Raw genomic sequence first — 23,922 nt, 5'->3', positions numbered from 1 at the left:
GAGCCAACTCAAACTGCCAATAAACATGCGAAAAGTTAGTCAAGCTCACTGGTAGTCAGAGAAATGCAAATTAAAGTAACAATGAGTTATTACTTTATACTCCTGTCTCAGGCAAAAATTAAAAAGAGAGTTAAGACCTATGGCTGGTGGCGATGATAGAAAAGTTCTCTCACTTGTTACTGGTGGAAATGTGAAGTGTTTCTGGAAACCATCTGGATATATCTATTAAAATTAAAAATACATATGCCCTTCAACACAGAAACCCTATTCATGCAATTCTGCCCTACAAAAATAAAAGCTTCAGTATCTAAAGATAGCTGTTCAAGGGCATTATCACAGCATTCTTCAAAGAGGAGCAAAAGACTGAAAACAGTCAGTGTCCATCAGTAGGGGAATGTGTATTAAATTAATACATTTATACCATGAAATATTATATGATACTATGCAGCCAGGTAAATGAAGAATGAGGTTTACAACAATTATTGAGATCAGAACTATCAGAGTGCAAGATGCAAGGAAGTATTCATATGACAATACCGTGTTTTAATAAACAAAACATTTTTAAGCAAATCCTATGTATATGTGTCTGTGTATTTGTGTATAGTTATAAACAGTTATGTAAGAATAGAGAAAAGTATGAAAAATATGCAACAGACTATTAACATGGGTTTGTGATGTGGGGGAGGGTCATTAGGGTAGAGTGGTAGAGTTGGTTAAAGTGGAGTTGGGGAGAGAGATGGCAAAGCAAAGCAAGCCCAAAGAAACAAGACTACACTAACAACATCAACAAACCAGTGTGTGTGACATGACTTTTTTTGTAAGTGCATGTGTGTTTTGGAAAATAAAAGGTAAAACTTGATCTAAGCTACTTCTTAGAGCTCCATCTCTGACATAGTCACATTTATGGTATGATATTACACAGTCAGCAGAGACACAACCAACCCCTCTACAGTCTTGTATATGCTGTGCATATGCTTACACCTGTTTGTCGGTGTTAAGGAAGGGTGTGGAAACCAGAACACACCTTAAGTGGGATAGGATGGGAGGGCAAAGGGAAGGGAGTACTGGTTGGGGGGCAATGATTACCTCTTATGGTTGTATCTAGTGTTCCCCTACTGACTTTCAATTGTCAAATAATCAGGAATCTTGAACGACGGTTGTTAAACCTAACCATTATTAAAATTAAATTATACAAACTTATAATTAAATAAATTATCTGTCTAAAAGGTAATAAATAGACAACACATCACTTCTTAATTATTCTACCATTTTTACTATTATCTCTGCTCTTGCGGCTGGTTACACCTGTAGGATCTGTATGGTAGTTGCTACATAATGGGGTGAGACTGTACTTCTCGTCCCAACTCCACGTTCAGTGACATCACATTGGCACTTTGAAATCAGTCATGGTGGCAGCATGTACACACAGAAATTCACAACCACTACAAGCCGGGGCTGGATTTATGGTTTTGATGATTGTCTAGATTTGAGACATTGATGAAGGAAATGTCAATAATGCACATTAAACTTAAAAGTGGATGTGTCTACAGCCATCATATTGTCTCTCATGCAAACCATGGAGAAAATATTCTTCAAGTTACCACAAATTATTATCCGATTCAGCAAACATGTGCCTCACATCATTGATAAACTAGTGAAGGTCTGACATATGTTCTCATTGTTTCACTTTTTTCTTACATAACATTATATTACTACTTTATTTCTTTGTTGACATCAATGAAAATATTAACTAGTTTTAGGTTAGAAGTGTACTCATTTGTTAACTACAACCATGGGTTGGCTAAGGATCTAAGAGTTTGGCAAAAATCATTGAAAGCATTCTGTGAAATTGGCCATATACATGACATTTACAGTAAAGAATATTGTGTATTTTATGGTTCTTTGTAAATCGTATGCTACATATCCTTTATATCAGTAACACTTAAAATAAGTGTATGTCTATGTTTACGTATATATGTATACACACATTTCTTCTCCCAGAGAACTGTTTGTCAAGCATTTACCAGCACACCACCGGTTGTATCATTTATTATAATAAGCACATGCATTTCGAAAAACATAAACAAAAGAAAAACGTTAAGTGATTAAATGGCACCTCCTCTGGGAAGCCTTCCCGGATTCTCTCAGTTTCTCCCTGCTCAGTGTTCCCACAGTGTCCTTCAGGTACTCCTCTCTTGGTAGCAGTTGTCACACTGCCCTGCAAAGCGTCTGGTTCCTGTCAATCTTCCCCCCGCAGCCTGTGAATTCCTTGGTGCAGGGACTATGTTGAATCTTTTCTCTCCCTCTGCCACCTTGCACAGGGTAGCTGCTCAGCACATGAATGAATCCATCAGCTGGAGAATCAGAATGAGGAAGGAGACCAGAATAAAGGCCCAGCCCAGATTCATACCGAGAAATGTGGACAGGGCCTTCCTCAAAATGCTTGCCTGGGAACCTGGGAGATCAGCAGCAACTGAATCTCCTAAGACTTGACTGTAATTCTGTGGGCTGAGCTCTCTTACGGATTAATATCATCCACAAAATTCTCAGCCCGTGGATTGTGAATATGCACAGAGATGTTGGCACTCTCTTTGTTCTATCTGCTTTCTTTTTTTAACTCTCACTTTGAGCGTCTAAAAGTTACTCCATAAATGAAGATATAATCTCATATTCTTGACAGGAAAAGGTCCTGGCCCCCTGGTAGGATTTTCTTATTTCTTGTTGATGGGTAAACTAAAAAACCCAGTAGGAATGCTCATCTTGCCCTCTGAGAGGCTGGGTGCAGCAGCCGATCTGGATAACCGTGACAGAGAGTGGAGATAGGCTGAGAAATACATTCTTATAGTGAAAAAATAAATGTCTTCATTTTTCCAAGTGAGGGCCTCGCTCTCAGCGTGGGATGCAGTGTCGCACGAGGACTTTGAGCATGGAGCTGTCAGACCGATCTGGCTTCCAATGCTAGCCCTGTTTCTGATTAACCACAGGCCTTGGGCAGGGTACAGACCTCAGTGCACCTCAGTTTCCTCATCTACAAAATGGGGATTATAATAGTTCTAGGCCATTTGTTTGTGGCACCGATTAAACATGGGCTATGAAATGAAAGCATTTGTACACAGATGTTCATAACAGCTTTATGTATAATAGTCAAATACCGGAAACAATCCAAATATTCACCAACATGTGAATAGCTAAGCAAATTGTGTTATATTCGCATAACGGAATACGACTCAGCAACAGAAAGAAAGAAACTGCTGATATACATGCCTACATGGATGAATCTCAGTATGATTATATTAGGTGAAAGAAGCCAAACAAAACAAAGTACACACTGTATGATTTCATTCTATAACTTTCCAGAAAATACAAATCTAGTAACAGAAAGCATATTGGCAGTTGTGTGGGGACAGACTGAGGGCTGAGAGAGAGGATTAGGGTAGGAGTAAAGAGGGGCCTAAGGAAACGTTTTGGGGTGATGGATGTGTTCACTGTCTTCCTGTGGTGATGGTTCATGGGCATATTCACATGTTAAAACTTATCAAATTGTACACCTTAAATATGTGTAATTTGTTAAATGTCAATTATAACTCTGTAAAGCCATTAAGAACTATATGGGATGACAGACATAAAGTGCTTAGAGCAGTCTCTGGTATATAGTAAAAGGTCAATAAACGGTAGCTTTTATGAGGAAGTTGATGACGAAGATGAAGAAGCTGATAATGATGATAGTGACAACCTTCCTGCTGCTGTCCCTCTTGGGGAGGAATGTTGCTTCTTGCTTACATCCTTGAAATGCCCACACTCCCTTCTCTTCCTCCTATTAATCACTTTGACCATCTAAGGCCCAGAATGGTTCTAACCTCCTCAATACCCACAATAGCCATTCCCTTCTCGGACTGCCAATATCCTTTGTAGCTCAGAACCTTTCCCTTCCCTATATAACAACAGAGAATCTTGACTTTGGGTTCAAGAAGACATAGATTGACATTTGCTTTCTCATTTCCTAACTTGATCAAGCCTCAGTTTTTTCATCTGTAAACTGGGGATGGTAATAACAGAGATATTGTTGGCACACTCAGAGGAGATAGTGTGAGTAAAGCACTGCAACTCAGAGAATAAACATCCAATTCATGGCACTTTGTTATCTTACAGTGCAGCTCATATTGGTTGAGTTGTTCAGGGGCTACTCTTCTTTTCCTGAGTTCTGAAACAATTGAGACATAAGATGAGAGAGTAGCAGACGGAAGCCACTAAAGCTCCTTTATTCCCAAACAAGCCTGAATTGGAAGATGTCTCTTAAGGTAAAAGCAAACCTGATTCTTAATACTAAACCTCGAAATTTAATAGAGTTATTCACATAGTAATGGCACCACCGAACTCAGGCAGCCTCCCAACATGAGAACGTGGTCAGAGTATTCCGTGCCTAGAAAAAGAGGAATTATGCTTTCTGGGGGAGCTCACTCCTAAGAGAATGAAGGGGATCTCTGAGCTGAGAATGTCAAGTTTATTATTCCTAATTGTTTAGCACGTAAGTCTTCTTCTCTCACACTTTAACGCTGTGGAAAGAACAGAGGGGCAGAGAGAGGCCAGGGGTGTCACACTAATGGAATTCCCTCCAAACAAAGGGAAACATCAGAAGTGAGGAATGAACATTCTTCCTTTAAAATACCATTTTAATTCATTATTTCCTGAGCAGAAGTATCATCTTCCTAACTAAATTGTATCATAATGGCTGAGCACACTGAAAAACTCAGTAAATACTTCTGGCCATAGTAAAGAAATCATGATTTTAGAATTCAACACGGGGAAAAGGACCTCCTTGGAGCAGCTGCCCTCTCTGTCACCTCTGTCTATGCTCCTCCAGAGTCGTGGAGGTTACCACATCTCAAATCAGTTCACTATCCAGATTGCCATCACTGGTCCAACAGATCTATGCCTATTACCCTTGACTTCTGGATCAGTATTAAATAAGACTGTGTCATCTTCCATATGTAATCCCTTCAAGTGACTGAAGACAGTTATCCATACCACCCCTAAGTCTTCTTGGTCATGGGTTACATGTGCTCCAGTTTTTAATCCTTTCCCACATATCACGGTTTAACAAAACTCTTACTCTCCTAATTCTTCATCAGTTGACACACTCTAAACTACCAATGACCTTCTTAAAATGTGCCACCAGGAAACAAGAGCTTCAGGTGCAATTACCAATCTATTAATCACAGCTGAATGAAATCGGATGCCCTGAATGGCACAGCCTGTGGACAGAACCACATGCCTCCCTGCAGAGGAATCGAGGCTTTACTTGCATGTTCCTGGCAGCACCCTTTCTCTGTTGACTCCTACTGAACTTGTGGTCAACAAAAGTACTAAGGCATTTATTCACATAAATTGCTGGCAAGTCAGGGTTTCCCACTCTTCTACTTGCACTGCTGACTTTTCAACTTGGAATTCCACTTCTATTTCACCTTATTACAACTCATCTTTTTCAAGAGGTAGACAGCATGAAAGAATTAAGAGCACAAGCAGTCATCAGGCAGACCTGGGTATAAGTGTTGGGTAAAGATTCTCTGAGCTTCTGTTTTCTCAACTATAAAATAGTAATAATGACACCCATGTCTTGAGATTGCCGTGAGAATAAAATGAGACCATGCATGTAAATGGCTTAGCACAATGCCTGACACAAAGAAGCAAATAAATAAACATTAGCTTACATTATTACTATGTTGAATGCTATTATGAGAGGATATGAGTAAGAAATATGTGACACCAGGTGCAATCATGATTTGAGAGAAATTCATTTTAATCACTCTAGAAATTACTTTAGAACTGTATATATAAAACCATTGATATTCAGCACTTTTAGTTATTCTAACTGCATTTTAGGAGAGTGTTGTATACTCCGGTGTACCTGTGAATTGAGAAATTTGAAGATGTCTTAGAGAGATATTCCTCTCAAATGTCAAAGGTCAACTATTTAAAACCAACCTACCTTCTTTGAAAGGTACCTGCCTTCTTCTTCTCTATCATTCTTCCATGTGCCTCACAATCACTGTCAGCAGTCCTACAGTCAAGTCCTTCAATGGCCTGGGATGGAATTCCCCTAGGACTACAAATTTGGGATCTATAGGGAGCTAACTGCCGCCTCACCTGAATTATCTCTTATTCATATTTGTGCTACCCTTTCCTTTCCAGCGTAAAGACATTCTTCCTAACTAGAGAAAATAGAATCCCAAAAGCAGCTGGGTGGCTGAGCCATCTCCAAGTCATGAATCTCTCTCCTCCCTTTTCATCTTTCGCTGAATATTTCTATAAAGAACTTTCCTTTTTCAGATTTGACTTGATTGTGAAGCCCCAATACTTTCTGGAGTTTAGCCTTTGTAGTATATTAATGTATTAATCAATTATAATTAGTCATACCTCTTGATACCCACACCATTGACTATGCAACTTTGCAGGTCAGTGCAAAGGAAGGTGCAAGGGAGGCACCCTCTGCCTGACTTCTTAACTCTGGGTTCAGCCCATGATGTGTTTTGGTTAATGGGATATTAGCCAGCACGATGCAAGCTCTTATAACTCTGCCACTGCCACAAGCACGTTTCCCAGCTAGCCCCGTGGATGATGAAAGTCATCTCGGTTATGCCAGCCAAGACCATCCTTGATCAACCAACAGCCATGCAACTTCCAGAAGGTGAGCAAGCCTAGCTGAGATCAGAGGAACCAATAGCCAAACTGCAGCCAACTCTAAATGCACATGACACCCAAAATCAGTTGGTCCAGCTGAGATCAGCTAAACCCTACAGAGTTCTAGGCTAAATAGATGTTATTGTCATATGCCAATGATGCATTATGGTTGTTTGTTACTTGGCATTATTGTGGCAATAGATAACTAAAACAGCCTGTCCTACATGAACCTTACATGAGTTGCATCTGGAAGACTTGAGAATGAAAGAGGTAGGGGAGACTTTCTGTATTCTCATCAGCCACCCATCATGTAAGCTTAGGCAGTAAAGAAAGCTTGGTAAGTGACACCCATGGCTCCCTCTAAATGGTTTACATCATGGTCAAGAATGCCACAACCTAAGCCCCACGACGAGTGGAAGCTTGATGATTTACTTGAATATAAAAAATTATCCAATTCCACCAATAGACACAATCACCAGCCACAAAGTCAACACTCAATTTGACACTAATACTCTCAAAATGGATGGCTTGTCTACTCTCTGTCACCCAGAACAATTTTACCATCACACGCCTGCTCTTGAAATATGAAATCTTGGGAGAGTTACAACTTTCTTGGCAGCTTGGATTCTTTCTCCTTTGCAGAGAGCTATTTTAAATGCCCCCCAAACTTGTGTGGGAGTACTGATCGGCCACATTTAATTGGTCAGACTGTGAGCCTAGCGAAGCACCACTCTTCAGAAAATTAAACATAGCCATGATTGTTACTTTGCTCTGTTATGGTGGCTACAGAATGGCAAACCAATCTGTTGAAACTAAGAAATCCAGCAGCTCAATTATCTGTCAGGCCTACACAGCTAAACACTCCATAAGCTGATCTTTGTTCCTAGTTAGCTGAGGCGTATTTTGATTGAATATATTGCTTGCTTGGCATTTTGGATGGCCAAGACTCAAGGTGCTGCTAACAACCTGTCAGCTCCTTAGGAATAGGTGTTCTTACAAATATAGACATTCATTCATTCGTTTGTTCACTTCACCTCTAAGCATTTGTCCCATATCTACTCTGTACCAGAAACTGTTAAGTGCTGGAGATAAGGAAAAGTTAAGTAACAGTTAGTTAAATAAACAACTAGTAAGAGGGCAAGGCAGGAATAGAAGCTGGGTTTCTGACTCTAAAGCAATGCTTCTCAACTGGGGGCAATTTTGTCCTCTCTAATCTGGGGATATTTGTCAATATCTGGAGACATTTTTGGTAATCATGACTGGAAGGGCAGGTGCTACTGGAATCTAGTGGGTAGAAGCTAGGAACACTGCTAATCATATTATAACACACACAACAGCCCTCACAACAAAGGATTATCCAGCCCAAAATGTTAACAGTGTGGAGATTGAAAAACCCTACTGTAAAGCCACGCACTGGACTAATTTCTTAGAGAGCAAAGTTTCTGTGTAATCCATCATATACCATCTGCCCTTGCACAGGGCCAAGCACAAGTATGTGCCCCACAAATGCTTACTGGCTGGCAGGATGGATAGATAGATGGATGGTAGATGAACCTCACATCTATAGATGGTATCAATAGATGTATATAATGAGCATTGATTGATTGTTTAGGCCATAAAACATTTAACAGATGGTTTAATTTTCCAACCTAGAGTTTAGGTGGTTCCAAGATGGGAAATAATCTGACAGTTTTGACACAAATTGCACCGGACCTGGTGGATTGTGCTCTAGAAAACCCCACAGCTCTCTCCTCAGCCTCTTTCCCAGCTTCTCCTTTAACTCAGATAAGATGTGCTGGGCTGTTCCTTTAAAGCGTCCTGGCCTGACATGAAGATAATCTGTCTTCTTTTATTTCTTAACCCCTGGAAATGAGAGTGAATTCGTCATATCCAACATTCTGTAGATTCATTTGGCCAATTATTCTACTTTGGGTCCAAATTCATCCCTAGTAATGTACAATCTGTTTTAGATGTTAATTTTTAATGGTGTGATTCTGGCTTGTCCTTCAAATGAGTTGAGTAGAAACACTGATTTATTTTTATCCCTTTCATCAATGCCAGGGAACAGAATAAATTACTCAAGAACATGTTCCCTGCCTTTGCTTCTCCCCCATAAGAGATTATGAAGATAAATGTCCAAGGGTTGATTTTATTTCTAACAGACTGGCTATGCATCCCTGTTAGGAATGAAGTACTGTGTTGGTGCTGTGGAATGAGATGTCCCAAGGCCAGGAGGACCCTGTCCCTGCCTTTTGGGAAGCCACAGGAAGGAAGGGTTCTGTCATATGGGTGAGATGCTGGCAGCTCTGCCTCGCGTCAGGATAAAAGCTCAGGTAGGACCCTGAAAATTGTTGACATGAATAAGTCTCCCATTGGATTGTGTGATCCTTGGGACAGAGGCTAGGACTTTCATGAGTGAGCTTCTCCTACACACCTTAAATTTGGTTCCTCATCCGAAATCTTCCAAGGAGAATCACATATTGGAGCAAGTGTTTGGTAACCTCTTCCTCTTAAAGATATAGATGAACTTTGTGAGTTTTGCTAACACAGGTCTGGCCAGCCAAGTTCAGCTGTGCAATTGCCTGCCTGGTCCCCTAAGACTGCGTGCTGTACTGAAATAGTACAGTGTTTGGAAACATACCAAACAACTGTCATTAGAACTGCTCTGATGAGCCAGACAGACTTGGCCTAAGTTAAAAGGGGTGAAAAGAAAGATTCCTTTGTTTTCTCAACAAACACCTACTATGCCAGGCATGACGCCAGGTACAGATGACAGCAAGTACCAGGCATACACATTATTGCTTTCAAGTTGCTTCCAGTCCACTGTGGGAGACAAGTAAAGGTTTGTTTTGGTTTGAGGCCCCACTTCCTTTCTATATTTCTTTAATATCCAAAGAGAGATGCAGACCTCTTTAATTATTTTGTCCTTTCTTCTCATTTTGGCTGCTTTTGCATTTCCTATCCCTTTATCCAAACTTCTGGTACCATCCTTGCAAAGGCACCAATAAGACGTCTGGATGCAAGATGCTGCCAATGTCGGTTCATAGGTCACTATCAATCAAGGTCAGTATCTGCTGAGATTCTTTTAATCTTTGTTCTTATGCTCATTGCCTCATGTTACAAAACAGCTGCAGGAACTCCAGGCATCATCTCTACAGGATACAGGAAGAAAAGAGAGAGGCAAAGGCTGATGGTCCTTTCCAACTGAATCTGACTCTTTCATAAAGAATGGAAAAGCTTTCTGGAAAGCTCTACCTTACAGGTTTTGCCTTATATCTAGTTGTCCAGAACACTGGCACATGGCTACCTCTGGCTGGAAGGTAGCATAAAGGAAAGGGTTGTGGATAGTGTCAGTCAGCCAAGCAAAAGGGCCTGTCAAACAGCCCATCTGGAAAATATCACTGAAGAAACGGATGCTCATGAAGAAATTCTTTATGCAATTTAGGTGCTATGAATATATAAGAAGTTCTTGCTCAGAATCTCGGGAAACTATAAAGGAGTTCTACTGCCTTGAATACTTTCCATATATCATCAGAATTAATCATTTCATCAACTCTATGGAATAAATTCAATTATTGGTACCATTTCATAGATAAAGAAGCTGGGGTACAAAGAGGGAAAGTGACTAGTCCAAGGTCATACAGCCAGGAAGGGCAGAGTCAGAGCCTTACCCCAGATCTTTAAAAACATTTATTCAACTAGTTCTCTTTCTTCACTCTGCCCTTGAGCACAAATGTGCAAAATAAAACTCAGTGAAGCATGAAGTGTGTATACACACCAACCATTGGTGGGAAATTGCAGTAGACACATTTCCAGAGCAAGTAAGCTTTAAAACAAGAATTCCAGGATAGTTGGAAGGCCAATTCATCCATTTACTCATTCAAAAACCTGTGGCGCACCTGCTGGATTCCAGCCCTGGGCTGAGGATGTAAATGAGAAAGACACAGCTCCTTTTTACAGATGCGGCAGAAGCAGCAGAGCCCGGAGGGATATGGGGCCATAAACCAAGGAATGCAGGCAGCCTCTAGAAGCTGAGAAAGGCGAGGAAATGGATTCTTCCCAGGTCCTCCAGAAGGAACGCAGCCCTGACAACTCATTTTCTATTTACGACCTCCAGATCTGTAAGGGAATAAATTGGCATTCCTTTAAGCCACTAGGTTTGTGGTAATTTGTTACAGCAGCAACAGAAATCCAATACACAGGTCTCTTAGCAGGTATGTTCACTTGGAACCCAAGAGTTTTCTAGAAGGACTTTATGGAGGGGACTTCACAGAGAGGGAAAATGAACAGGAAAATATCTGTCTGGTTGCTTCTGAGTGTCTCTCATTCCCTGTTCATCAAAGTTCACCTCATAGGGTGCTACCGTCCCCACCTTTCCAGTTTTCACCTTTCAGCCCCTTGGCAGCTGCTAGGAGTCCGTCTCCCAAGCGGCACCAGAGCTCATGCTCATCGACATGGGCAATGTGCTGACTAAGAGGAAGAAAACAAAAAGAAGTAGTCCGGGGAATCTGGGAAGTGCCAAGGTTGTGTCCAATACTGAGGGTGACTTGGGGAGAAAATCATCCAAATACTTATCCAGCTCCTTCTGTAGACTGATGTCATTTCTAGGGAGCAGTTTTTGCCTCTGCCTGCCTGGCATCCAATCCCCAGTTCTCTGAGTAATTGCAGCCTATTTCCTTGGCAAACTACCCTTCCTAACCCCATCCATGTCCCAAAGTGGACTGACTCCCCCATTTATTCCAGAAGGAGCCAGGGCCTGGACTTGACCAATTGGAGCATAGAATTCCCTCGCCATTGCACAGCAATTTTGCTCAGGAACAGGCATGGCTTCATGCCTAGCCAGTCAGTTTACTGCATCTCCCTGGGCACAGCGATTCGTTCAGGGCAGTACCTGTGACCCAGTCAGTTCAGTGGGTCTCAGATCTGAAACATGTTAGAACTATTGGGAATACATCATCTTTTTTTGTCCCATAGGTCTGGAATTGAGAGAACGTGAGCCTGGAATTTCCAAGGGCTACCATGTGGGCATGATGCCAGCATGAAGTGGAGAAAAGGAGACACCTTAGGACAACAGCTGGTCTTCTGGATCCAACCATACCTGAACTTGGGTGGTTTTTACATGTATGTAATCCATTACATTTCTCTTTTTAACTTAAACCAGCTTGAGGGGGGTTGTCTTTTGAAAGATTCCCAATACAGTACTTCCTTAGGGACACATTTTCACTTGCTGCCAACAGGAAGCCCTCTTGTGGATTTAGATGCTTCGAGAGACTGGAGTAGTTAGGAAAGCCAGAGGCAGGTTAGAGAGATAGTGGCCCCGAACTTCTTGAGGACCTACAAGTCCTAAAGGAGAATCACAGCTGTACCTGACACAGTGTCTGCTGTGCCTGGACCCTTTCCCTAATGGTACTGAATGTGCCCCCTCTAGGCACCACGGCTCTGGCCCTGGCCACCTCAATAGGCATCCTTAAGAAACGGTTCTTTGTTCACTTGCACCCCTTCTTATACAACAGGAAAGCCGCATAAAATCCATTTCTTGGGGTGTGAACAACTCGACTGCAAATGAAAGGGATGCCCGACCTGTTTGCACTATCCATCCTGCACCCAGTGCCTTGATTCTAGTGATTAGACATGGCCGATTCCATCCTCCGTGAAATAGAAAATCGCTGCAATTGTCAATGATAGGTCTGGCCCAGGCTGAACTCAACATGCCTACCATCCCAAGCATGAAGGCATCTTCCAACCCCCGCGGCTCCTGTTCTGAAACCAGGACATACCTCTCAGGAATGAAGAAAAGGCCATTTTCAAGGCAGTAATTGCATAATATACAGAATGTAACAAAAGGGGGACCCTCGAGCTCCATTACTTTGAAGGGTCTGTCAGCGTTTTCATTATAGTCCATTTTCTGCCGTGATTTATCTTCAGCCGTGAAGCTGGGCTGACAGCTGGGGCTTAGCACCCACAGGCCCAGCCCAGGAGAACCATGTGGAGTTTAATTTAGTTGGAATTGTTTGGCCAGCTCCATGCTGAGGACTTGCAAACTATGAATTAACGCAAGTTTGGGTCCTCTGGCACTTTCGTGGCAGTTCTTGTTCGGAGCATCCTCAGTAGCTTGCCTGCAAATTGTGCTTTCCTGACAGGCTGAGCCATTCGAGGCCAGGAAGGAAAGCAAGAAAGTCATTTCTTATCCTCTTCAAGGGTCTATTTCTTGGGGCAGAGGGACGGGATTTATAGTTGAAGTCCATGAATATAATTTACGCTTCTTTTCAAGTGAAAAAAGATTATCATTTAAACTCAGATAATCATTTACATCTTCTCTCTATATATGATCCTCATGCGACCCTTGTTTCCACAGCCTCAGGCGCTGGGTCCCTCCTGGGGAAAGTAAGACCTGATCTGCAGTGCATCCAGTCCCAACGTAGGTCATCTTTGTCTTTGGACAGACAGGCCCAGAGCCAGGGCCTTGGAACAGCAAAGCTAAGTCATAGAAGTTAAGGCCAGAATGAACCCCAAGAACAGCTCACAGGCTGGCCAATGCCTGGTCTGGAACCTGGTGTTCAATGTGTATCTGGATTCCAGCTGGAAGTCTAGAATCTAACCCACAACCCAGAAGTCTCTCTCTAGGGTCAGACGAGGTTGGGGGCGAGGTGTGGAAAATCAGCCCAAAAAAGGTCTGTCCTCTATACTTGTCTCCCTGAGCTTCCTGGGTGGTAATAGCTGAACAACCTAGGAACTTTCTACATAGATTGTCTTCTATAAGCCATAGACCTGTCCCCAAGCCCCTGGAGTTCTCAAGTCATTGTCTTCATCTTTGCCATAATTCCCACCATCAACGACATCCACCAGTATCAATTCCACCATCATCAGCACCATCATCAATCTCATCAAGAATATTATTGAGAACTTTCCTCAAGGCAGGCCCTGTACCATGTGACACACATGTGATCTCAGTCAGTCCCTACTATAAGCCTGTGTAGGAGTTCATATCCTCATTTTATGATCAAGGAGACTGAGTCTTGAGGAGGTAAGGCAACGTGCCCGAAGTTACCAAGTTGGGAAGTCAGAACAGACTGACCCAATGCTCAGGTTCTGGAATACTATGGAAGGCCACCTATCAACATGGCATGGGCTCCCCAGGAAGCCAACTCCGAGATGGTGTTTGGAGGTCAACGTGTGTATTAGGGGCTGTCCTTGGGATCAACACCTGTGGAAAGGAGGGGAAGGAAGCAGGAGTGGGCAGAAGGGAAGTCAGGCTCTGATGCAGCACCAATCACAACCCTGGATCACCCCACGGGCACTCTGGAGCTAGAATGTTCTGCCTGTGGCGTTGCTCTGTCTTGGCCTGGGATGGATGGGCCTTTATACCCTGTACAGGTTTTCTATGGCTGCAGTAACAAATTATCACAAACTTAGTTGCTTGAAACAACACACATTTATTCTTACGTAGTTCTGGAGGTCAGAAGTCTGAAATGGGTTGTAAGGAGCTAAGATCAAGATGTTGGCACAGTTGCCTTCCTTCTGGAGGCTCTAGGGGATAATCTGTTTCCTTACCTTCCCAAGCTTCTAGAGGCTACCCTCATTCATTGGCTTGTGGCCCTTCCTACATCTTCAAAATGTTTCACTCCAACCTTTGCTTCTGTCATCACATCTCCTGTCTCCCTCTGCCTCCATCATCACATTTCCTTCTCTGACACTGACCCTCTTGCCTCCTCTTACAAGGACCCTTGTGGTTACACTTAGGGCCCACCTGGATAATCCAGGATAATCTCCCCATCCACGGTCCCTAATTTAATCACATCTGCAAAGTCCCTTTTGCCATGTCAGGTTACAGATTCCAAATGTGGACGTCTTGGGGACCATTACTCAGCTGCCACCTTCCCCCTCAATCACTCATTGTCTGTGGGTCTTCCCACTGAGGCAATCCCTGAGGAGGCTGACAGCTAAGGCCACCTGCTGACCACACAAATGGGCCCACAAGTCCTTCCTGAAGGGAGACCTGGGGCGGGCATCTCCGTGTCCATCTCTCATTCCTAGAGAATTCAGGTTCAACCCAGCCCAGCCATCTCTCCTCTTGTTTTAAAGACCTGCATTTCCCAGCTTTGAACCTCAGCTCTAAACTCCATCTCAGACTCCCTTACCAGGTCTGCTTTCATCTTCCTCTCCTGCGAATCATAATACTCTGATTTTATACTTATGACCAACTGTTTAAAGAACCTCTTGAGTGTCTGACCACGGCTCAATTGTCCATGACTATAATAATCATCTGTCTCTTCGTATTCAGAAAGCGACACAGATTAGGAAATGCAAAGGCTGCCTTTGGCATTGAGCAGTTGTGTTTGGGGGGCGTTTCTCCCCCTGCTGTAAATGTGTTACACTGAAGCATATTTCTATCCATCTGCAGGCCTGCCATATTGCAGGTAACTGTGAATAAAACAAGCAATAACTGCAAGGGCCTGCTGCCTTTTCCTGTCCCTGCATCGACTCTCAGTTACCTGTGCTAATGGCATAGGCTCCTCTTTTTAAGCATATTCCTTCCTCCCAAGCAGCACCTGCGACCTGGAAGCCCACAGGAAAGTCAAGAAGGGACTTAAGAAACAGCCAAGAGGAACCTTTTAAAGAGAGTCATAAACTCAGACTCTCTCCTCTGATCCCGCCTTCTGAATGATTCCCCTCCTAGGAAGTGCTTCTTGCAGAATGAATGATAAACACCAACCTACTCATTAGAGTGGACGCCGAGGTGCCAACTCATCCGTCTATGTGATTCTGGAGGGGCTGTCCATAGAGAGACCCCTACCTCCCCTACTTCAGTGGGGGATTTTGACTGCCAGAGGTCTGAGAGTCTGAAAGCTGTTGATAGAGCCACCAAATCATCCTTCTTGCTTTCTCCCACTCTCACCTGCAAGTTGCTAAGCTGCTAGCGTGTAAGTTTGGGGTTTCTGGTGGCCGTGTCTGTCTGCTCAGGAGATGGAGAGGATTGGAGCCCTGATGTCTTTATTGAACCCCTGGATCCAATCATGCCTGAAAGCAGCATCTGATCCTTCTCCGTTATATGAGCCAATATATGCTTCTCTAAATATGCTATTTTTAACGGGTTTCTGCCATGTGATATTGAAAATGACTTTTACATTCTTTGCATCTCCCTCTAGATGTTCCTCAGTAGCCTCCAACTCAACATGCTCCAAAATAAACTCAGCATCTTGCTGTCCCTACACCCGTATCTCATAACTTTGCTATTTTTTCCCAATATACTTTCATCTTCTATGTTCACCAGCCCCTGCATACTCTTGAAACCCCTCCTTCCTCCGGTCACTCACCCGTCTCATTGCCTTCCTTTTGTTCTGGTCTGGATGACTCTCCCCATGGCACTGCAGTAGCCTCCTGCATCTAACCCTGCTCCCTGATGCCTCTCCCAAATGCTGATTTCACCAGGCCCATCTCTTATGAGGAAGCTCCCTCTGGTCCCATGGAGTACAAGACAGGACCCAGCTGTCCTAGCTTGCCATCAAAGTGACAACGTAGCACACACAAGCTTAGACTTTAGCACCAGATTAAGATTCAAGTCTTAGCTCTGCCCCACCTTAGCTGCGTGACTTTTACTGAGTTACTACACCTCTCTGACCCTAGTATCCTCAGCTGTAAAATGGAGAGAACAGTACCTACCTTTTGTGGTTATGGAGAAAATTAAAAAAAAATTACTATATATTAAATGCTTAGCACAGAGCACCCAACAATTAATTCAACACCCATGGAGCACCCAACAATTAATTCAACAAGTATTTATTGAACACCTGCCATGTGCCAGGTACTGTTCTTGTGACTCAATACACACACACACCACACATGTGTGTGCATGCAGGCACACGCACAAACACACATATGTAAGCAGAGTTTTGGCTTCAACCCTCATCTAATCAATGCCTGCCTTCATTAATTCAGCAAACCTGGGCTAGTACTTCCTGCACGCAGTGCAGTGCTGCACGCTGAGACAGAGTAACTAACAAGATGTGGCCCCTGACTTTAAGGCACTCCCGTTCAGTGGGGGAGACAAATGGCAGATCTGTAAACAGACCATTTCAAATACCATCAGACTTCTATCCTACCACCAGCCATAACTGGAGCTTCTAAGAACCTTTGCGTCTAAAATTCTGTGATATGGTAAAAACTAATTTTTCTTCTCTAGCAATAGAAAGAAGAAACGCAGTGGAATAAAGTTGGGAGGGAAGAGTAAATTCCCCCTCCAATACCTGAGTCCCACTTAGACAATATCCTTCCAGCATCCTGCCCAATGAGAGAAAGTCGAAACCCAACCCCCAGGGGTCGGTGCCTATCACCACCACGGCAATGACTTCCTAGTGGGAGAGAAGCCGAACCTGCAGAACAACCTTCAGGAGGGCGGCTTGCTGTTACAGTCCCCTCATAGTCCCCTTCACCAGGACCTGCTCCTCCAAGGCTCCAGAGATTCTCTCCAGAGACCCACAGTCAAGACCCAGGCAAACCTCCGCCCTCCCAATCATTTCCAGCACAGCTTCCCCCACGCCAGGCCACCGTGGGCCAGGAATTTCCGTGGGAAGGTGACCAGAAAGGAAGCTCTAGGAAGTGGGGCTCTGGGAGGAGAAAATGGAAAAATAAGACCAGGAAGCTTCTAGAAGCATGGGGAGCTGGGATGGTAACTTTAAAGCAGAGTTTCTCAACTTTGGCAATTGATGTTTGAGGCCACATCATTCTCAGCTATGGGGACTGTAGGGTGTTTGGCAGAATCCCTGGCCTCAACCCACCAGATGCCGTAGCACCCTTCTCCCACTTACAACAACAAAAAATGTGCCCAGTCATTGCCTGGGAGGCAAATGTCCTAGGCGATGGGTGTCCAATTACCGCTGATTGAGAACCTAGTCTGGAGCCAATGCCTCCTGGAGGGGAAGGAGTAGGCTGAACTACAGAAAAGGCTCAAAACAGAGAGATTTGGGAGCAAAGGGCATTCTACAGTACAGCCAGCAGTGTGAGAAGAGCAAAGGCAGATGCAAACCTCAGCTCTGGGTCCAAAGACCTTGGAAACGTGGGCTTCGCTGAATGAATGGCATGTTCTCTTCAGTGACTCAGAATCTACGGACAGAGAATAAATCTCACACACTTAGGATCCGGGCTTGAAACATCACCCTGATTCACATCTGATTCAAGAGACAATGTGTGGCTTTGAGCCAGTCACTTTCACTCTAGGCTGCAGACCTCATTCTTTGCCAAATGAAGGAGTTGGACTGCTCCAGGGATGGAAAATAGTTGTTATGCATTCCTCCCCTCCCAACCACGGTGCCTGTGACAGACATCACTAATCAATCACCGCACACATTCCCCTTGAGCCTGAGTAAAGCCTCTGAATTCTCCTCCGCCCAGTGATTCCAGAAGCTACTGCAGCTCCACTAATAGGCTGTTGCTGCCAAGTTATGTCGGCACTGTTTACTATTCTTATAGGCGTCAGTGATTTTCAAATTAGTTTCTGGGGGCCTCTAGAGACGCTCCTCAGAGCGACTTTCCGGAAAAGGGAGCAGGACAAGTAAGTCAAACCCTACTTCATCCAGAGCTTTCGTCTGCTTTACCTAATGGACTTCTCAACGAATTTCATTTGAACAAAGTAATCCCTCAGCTAACACACCAAAATTTGCTACGGCTGCTGTGACAAAGTATCGCAGACTGAGTGGCTTCTACAATAGAAATGTATTGTCTCACACTGCCGGAGGCTGGAGGCCCGAGATCAAGGTGTTGGCAGGGCTGAGTCCTTCTGAGGGCTGGGAGGAAGGATCGGTTGCAAGTCTCTCCCCCAGCCTCTGGGGTTTCTTGGCTTGTAGAAGCATCGCCTCAATCTCCACCTTCATCTTCACGTGGTGTTCTCCCTGCGTACAGTTTCTCTGTATCTAAATTCCCTCATTTTATACGAACACCGGTCAGATCAGATTAGGGTCCCCACCATGACCTCACTTTAATGTGATCACCTCTGTAAAGACCCTATCTCCAAAGAAGGTCGCACTCTGAGGTATTGGAGGTCAGGATTTCAACATGCGAATTTAGGGGGGATACTATCTAACCCACAACATTCTGCCCTCTGGTCCCTCAAATTCGCGTCCTTCTTATGCACAAAATGCATTCACCCCATGCCAGCATTCCTCAAATTACTAACCCAGTCCAGCAGCAACTCTAAGTCCAAAATGTCATCTAAATCAGGGTGAGACTCAGGGTATGATTCATCCTGGAGCAAAATTCCTCTCCATCTGTGAACCTGGGAAACCAGACAATGGGTTATTTTAAGCTTCTTAAACACAATGGTGGCAGGCATAGGATACACATAGTGTCCTGGGCAAGGTCAAGTTTTCTCCCTGGAGTCTGCGTATCCTGATATATGCCTTTATCAGGGCCTTCCTGTGAGTGGTTTCCTAATAGGATCACGCCTCTGCTGGGTGCACCATCAAACATCACTGTTCCAGGAAACCCAGGTTCATAGGTCTGCTTCCCACAGGTCAGACTAGAGGTCACATCTTCCCTAATGTCCTGAGGCATTAGAGATCTTGATAGTCAAATATGTGGCAGATGGTGAAGCACAGAACATCGTTCTTGATACCTTGGTAACTGGCTTCTCACTCCTTCCTTGCTTTTAGATTTCTGGCTGGGAAAAAGTAGCAAAAGAGACAAATCCTGAATGTTTTTCTTCCATGCTGGCTGTATGAAGATCAAATATACGATGGAATATTCCCATTCTATACAAGTTGACATGAAGATGTCCCTATGAGTTTCTCTGGTCATGCTGGTCTCCCCATGGATCCAATGGTCCCAGAACTCATTGTCTTCGAGTGCAGTGTGAGGACAAAAGTTCTTGAAGATCAATGACGTTCAACAATCAGAAACTCAAGAGCCTTTTACTCCAGTTGGATAATGTACTTAGGATTTTAATCAACCTTAACATGTGGATTTTATACATTATTCAAGACCTCCACAAGCTAGCTCCGCATAGATCCTTCTGTTGACAAACACCCCGTTAGAAGCCTGGGTTGTCTCGGCACAGCGCCGGGACCCTGTTGGTATGCACAGCAGTGGCTCCCAGAAGGACTGAAGTCAACACTTATTTGTGCTGGAGCCAGATCTTTGGAAACTGGACATTTTCTGTTCTAAAGAAAACTCCCCCAGTTGCTGCCTGTGCTTCAGAATTAATTTCAGTCTCTATGTAAGTGTTGACTTTTATGGTGATTGAGAAGGATGTGTATGAGGAAATAGCTCTGGGCAGGTGTAAGGAAATGCCCCAGGGGGCCCATTGCTCCCATTGCTCTGTGGGCAGGAGCCCAGTGAGATGGGGACTGAGTCAGAAGTACTGATCCCTGTCTAAGACAGTGGCATGCTAATGAGCTCTAATTGACAGCTGGCTCTCAGCCTCCCTCGGCTCTTTCAGGCTCCCAGGCTGCAGGGTGCATTTACCGTCAAAGATGGGCAAGGACAGCACAGCCTACGATGTCTACCAGAGACCAACTCAGCAAGGCTCGGAAGGCATTGAATTAGGAGTCCAGGCTTTGGCAGACCCAGGGTGTTCTAGTTTCACCCATTAATAACAGTATTATTGTGGACAGATCACTTCACTTCCCCCAGTCTCATTTTCTTTGTATGCAAATTGGGAGCAGTAGTGGTACCTACCCCCTGGCTTCAGTTTGGGGATCAAATATGACAATGTGCCCAAGGCACTTGGCCCTGTGCATGTTGTGTAGGATAGGCTCAATCAACATAGACCTTCTGGGGTCCAAGAAATCTTAGGGAATCACCACGGTGAATGCCCCAAGTCTGGAGCCATAATAACAGAAATTTCAATAGTAATTATCATAACCACTCCCAGCAAGCACAGAAAATGCATTTCTCAGAAATAATGATAATCCTAATGAAAATGACAATTATGATGAAACAGCTAACGTGTGTTGATCCAGACCCTATACTAAGCACTTTACAAGCCTTACCTCATCTAAAGCTCACAACTATAAAATGAGTACTTACAGATGGAGAAACTGAGGCCCAGAGAGGTGAAGTAACATGCACAAAGTCACAAAATCAGGTTTGGATGTGAATCCAAGCCCCTCTGGCACGAGCATCCATGCACCATATTACACAAGAGATAAGTGGCACATTATTTAACTTCTCTACACCTCAGCTTTAATTGAAGACGATAATTCCTGTTTCTGAGATGATCATGGGTATAAAATTGGTTATGCATTTTGTAATATGCTCTGGTTGCACAAAGATCTGGGTAGGAAGTTGGATGTTTGTTGCCAAACCCTCTACCATAAACGTTCTATGTATCCACTGGGGACATTGTGATCCCACAGCTGAGAAACTCATGGCAGCTATTAGGAGGAGTCTATCCTGCAGAGAGGAAGAAAAGAAGCCAGAGGATCCACATCCTAGATCAGCACGCAGGTGTCAGTTCCAAGCAATCTCAGTTCCTTACTAACCCAGAAAGGTGATGTGAGAGGTACAATGGCCGCCCAAAGATATTCAGGTCCTAACTTCCTGTGATCATGTTATCTTACAGGGCAAACGGGACTTGGCAAATGTGATTAAATTAAGGCTCTTCAGATGGAGAGACTGTCTCGGATTATCTAGGTAAGTCCAATATCATCACAAGGTCCTTACAAGAGGGAAAAAGGAGGCTAAGATTCAGAGAAAGAGATGAGATGACAGAAGCTGAAGTTAGAGAGAGAGAATGATTTGAAGATGCTACAGTACTGGCTCTGAAGGTGGAGAAAGGGGGCCGTGAGCCAAGGAATGGAGCCAACCTTTAAAAGCTGAGAAGAGAAGGAAAAGAATTTTTCCCTAGAATCTCCAGAAGGAACATAGTCTTGCCAGCCCACCTTAGACTTCTGACTTCCAGAACCGTAAGAATAAATTTGTGTTTTTCTAAGCCACCAAGTCTTTGGTAATTTGTTACAGCAGCAATGGGAAACTCATACACTCAGGATCTCCTGCAGAGCTGAACACACTTCAAACAAAGCTCCAACCAGCAGAGGGAGAGAGAAGGACAAATCCCCTTCTACATTGGGCCATTGTGAGAAATCACTGTACAGCTGGGCTTGAAAACAAATTCTGTTTTGTTCAAATCTTGTTGTTAAATATTCAAAAGGAAAAGAGACATGGCTCCATGCAGAAAAGAATGCCAGCATTTTGCATTTTCTGAAAGCCAGACTCTAAAACAGGATGATATGTAATCTCTTTGTAAAATTTGAAGTGATAGACACATGTATATATTGAATTATTATTATCGATGTGAATTTTTAAAGCGCAGAAGCAAGTTCCCCTGGTAGCACTCTGCAGGCTGTTCCAGCGCCCACCTATCTTCGGGAGCAGAAAGAGCACAGGAAACCCGGCACCTGGGGCAGGGAGAAGACCTGGCCCTTCCGAGAACTGGGAATAGTTGGGATTGTCTCAAAACCAGTCACACTGGATGATGAAGCGTGAATCACTGAACAAATGTGCAATAGGGAAAAACCACAAAATAAGCCTAGAGACAGAATGCTAATAGTTAGGCAAATAAGAGGAGAAAAGTGTTTGAATATTCATGAGCCTTTAATCAGGAGCTTTGGACGAATACAGAAATGGTCCCATTGGTAATAACGTGCTCCATGGGAAGGAGAATCCCACCCAAGGAAGCGCGAAGTAGAAGGGTGGACCAAACCTGTCCCTCTGCCCGGGACTCCCAGAACATCGACCTGGGTCTGCACATCCTGGTCCCACAATCAGTATTCTTCCTTCTTCTGTCAGTCACACTACACTGCATTTGGTCTTTTCTTGACATAAAAGGTTCCCACTTTTAGAAATGGAAAGGGGAAGCTGGGGAGAACACTAATATGCTTGGAACATCTTCCAAAGTGCCAGGCTTGGGTTACATGCTCTGTATATATCTCATATCACTCTCATAACCTTCCTTTCATGAGGATGTAATTATCCCATTTATAGATGAGGAAACTGAAACTCAAGGAAATGACTTCCCGCAGACAGCAGAAAGCTAGTCAATGGCAGAGCTTAGATTTGAACAGCTTGTCTGTATCACAGCAAAGCCTATATTCGCTCCCCTCCATCACTCGGGGTTCCCAGGATTCACTCTAGACTCACATCCTCATAAACGTACAGAAGCCTCTGACTCTATTTAGGCTAAAATGTCGTATGTGGGGAGAGGACTGGTGGAAGTCTGGGGAACAAGGCTCAGCTACACTGAGAGGGGAGTGGCTTGGAGAGGAACTGGGATGAAGCATCCTGTCCGCAGCGAGGTCGAGGAAGACCAGCTGTCTGGATATGGGGCAATCCCACAAGAGGTTTCCTCCAAATCAGCTGGTGTGCCCAGAGTGGGAGGACAGATCTCAAGCAATCCGACAAGGGTTGGGCCATGCGTGCACCCACGTGCATTGTACACACGTGTGGACTGAGCTCCTGCTCACGCTTTCCCACTGTGCTGGCACTGGGATCAGCAGTAAATAAAACCAAAATGGCAGCTGGTCTCAAGGCATCCGACCCAAGAGGCTACAGGGGAAACGTGGACAAACTAAACAACCAAAGAGAACTTTAGTTACAGGCCGTGAAAGTGCTGGGAAAGAAATGAACAGGGTCTCAAAGAGGAGCGAGAGAGGAAGAAGAACTCATCTAAGTAGTCAGGAGAGTCTTCTCGGAGGTGGTAGCCTTCGAGCTGAGACCTGAAGGATGAGCAAGCCTTGTAAGAACGAATAGAAAAATTCTTCTAGAAAAAACACTGGGTGAAAGAAGTGATCCAGGCAGCAGTCAATATTCAGACATCACATGGCAGCAGTGAGCATTAAGACCCAGCCATGGCAAGACATGAGCCAACCCCAAGAAGAAGATGAGCAGGAGCTCAGTAAGATTCCAGCTAACAGGCTGAGGCTCAAGACAAGAATATGCTCCTGATGGGGAAGAAAGAGCCGGACTACTTAGCAGGGAGATGATCTGAAACCCAGGGCTATTACCATCAGACATCTACTGGGCAACTGTGTTGCATGCTCTGTACAAAATTATAGCAGCTATTTCTCATAATCTTTCTCTGAGGTAGATGTTATTATGTCTGTAATCAGTTTCTACTGTTATTTTTATTAGTACAAATTTAGTGGCTTAACACAACACCTTTCTTATCACACAGTTTCCGTGGGTCAGGAGTCGGTCATGTTTTTACTGGGTCCTCTGCTCAGGGTCTCACAAAACTAAAATCAAGAAATCAGC

The sequence above is a fragment of the Equus asinus genome, chromosome 28, assembly GCF_041296235.1.
Source record: "Equus asinus isolate D_3611 breed Donkey chromosome 28, EquAss-T2T_v2, whole genome shotgun sequence".
NCBI classification, from domain to species: domain Eukaryota; kingdom Metazoa; phylum Chordata; class Mammalia; order Perissodactyla; family Equidae; genus Equus; species Equus asinus.
This window is presented reverse-complemented; position numbering follows the sequence as displayed.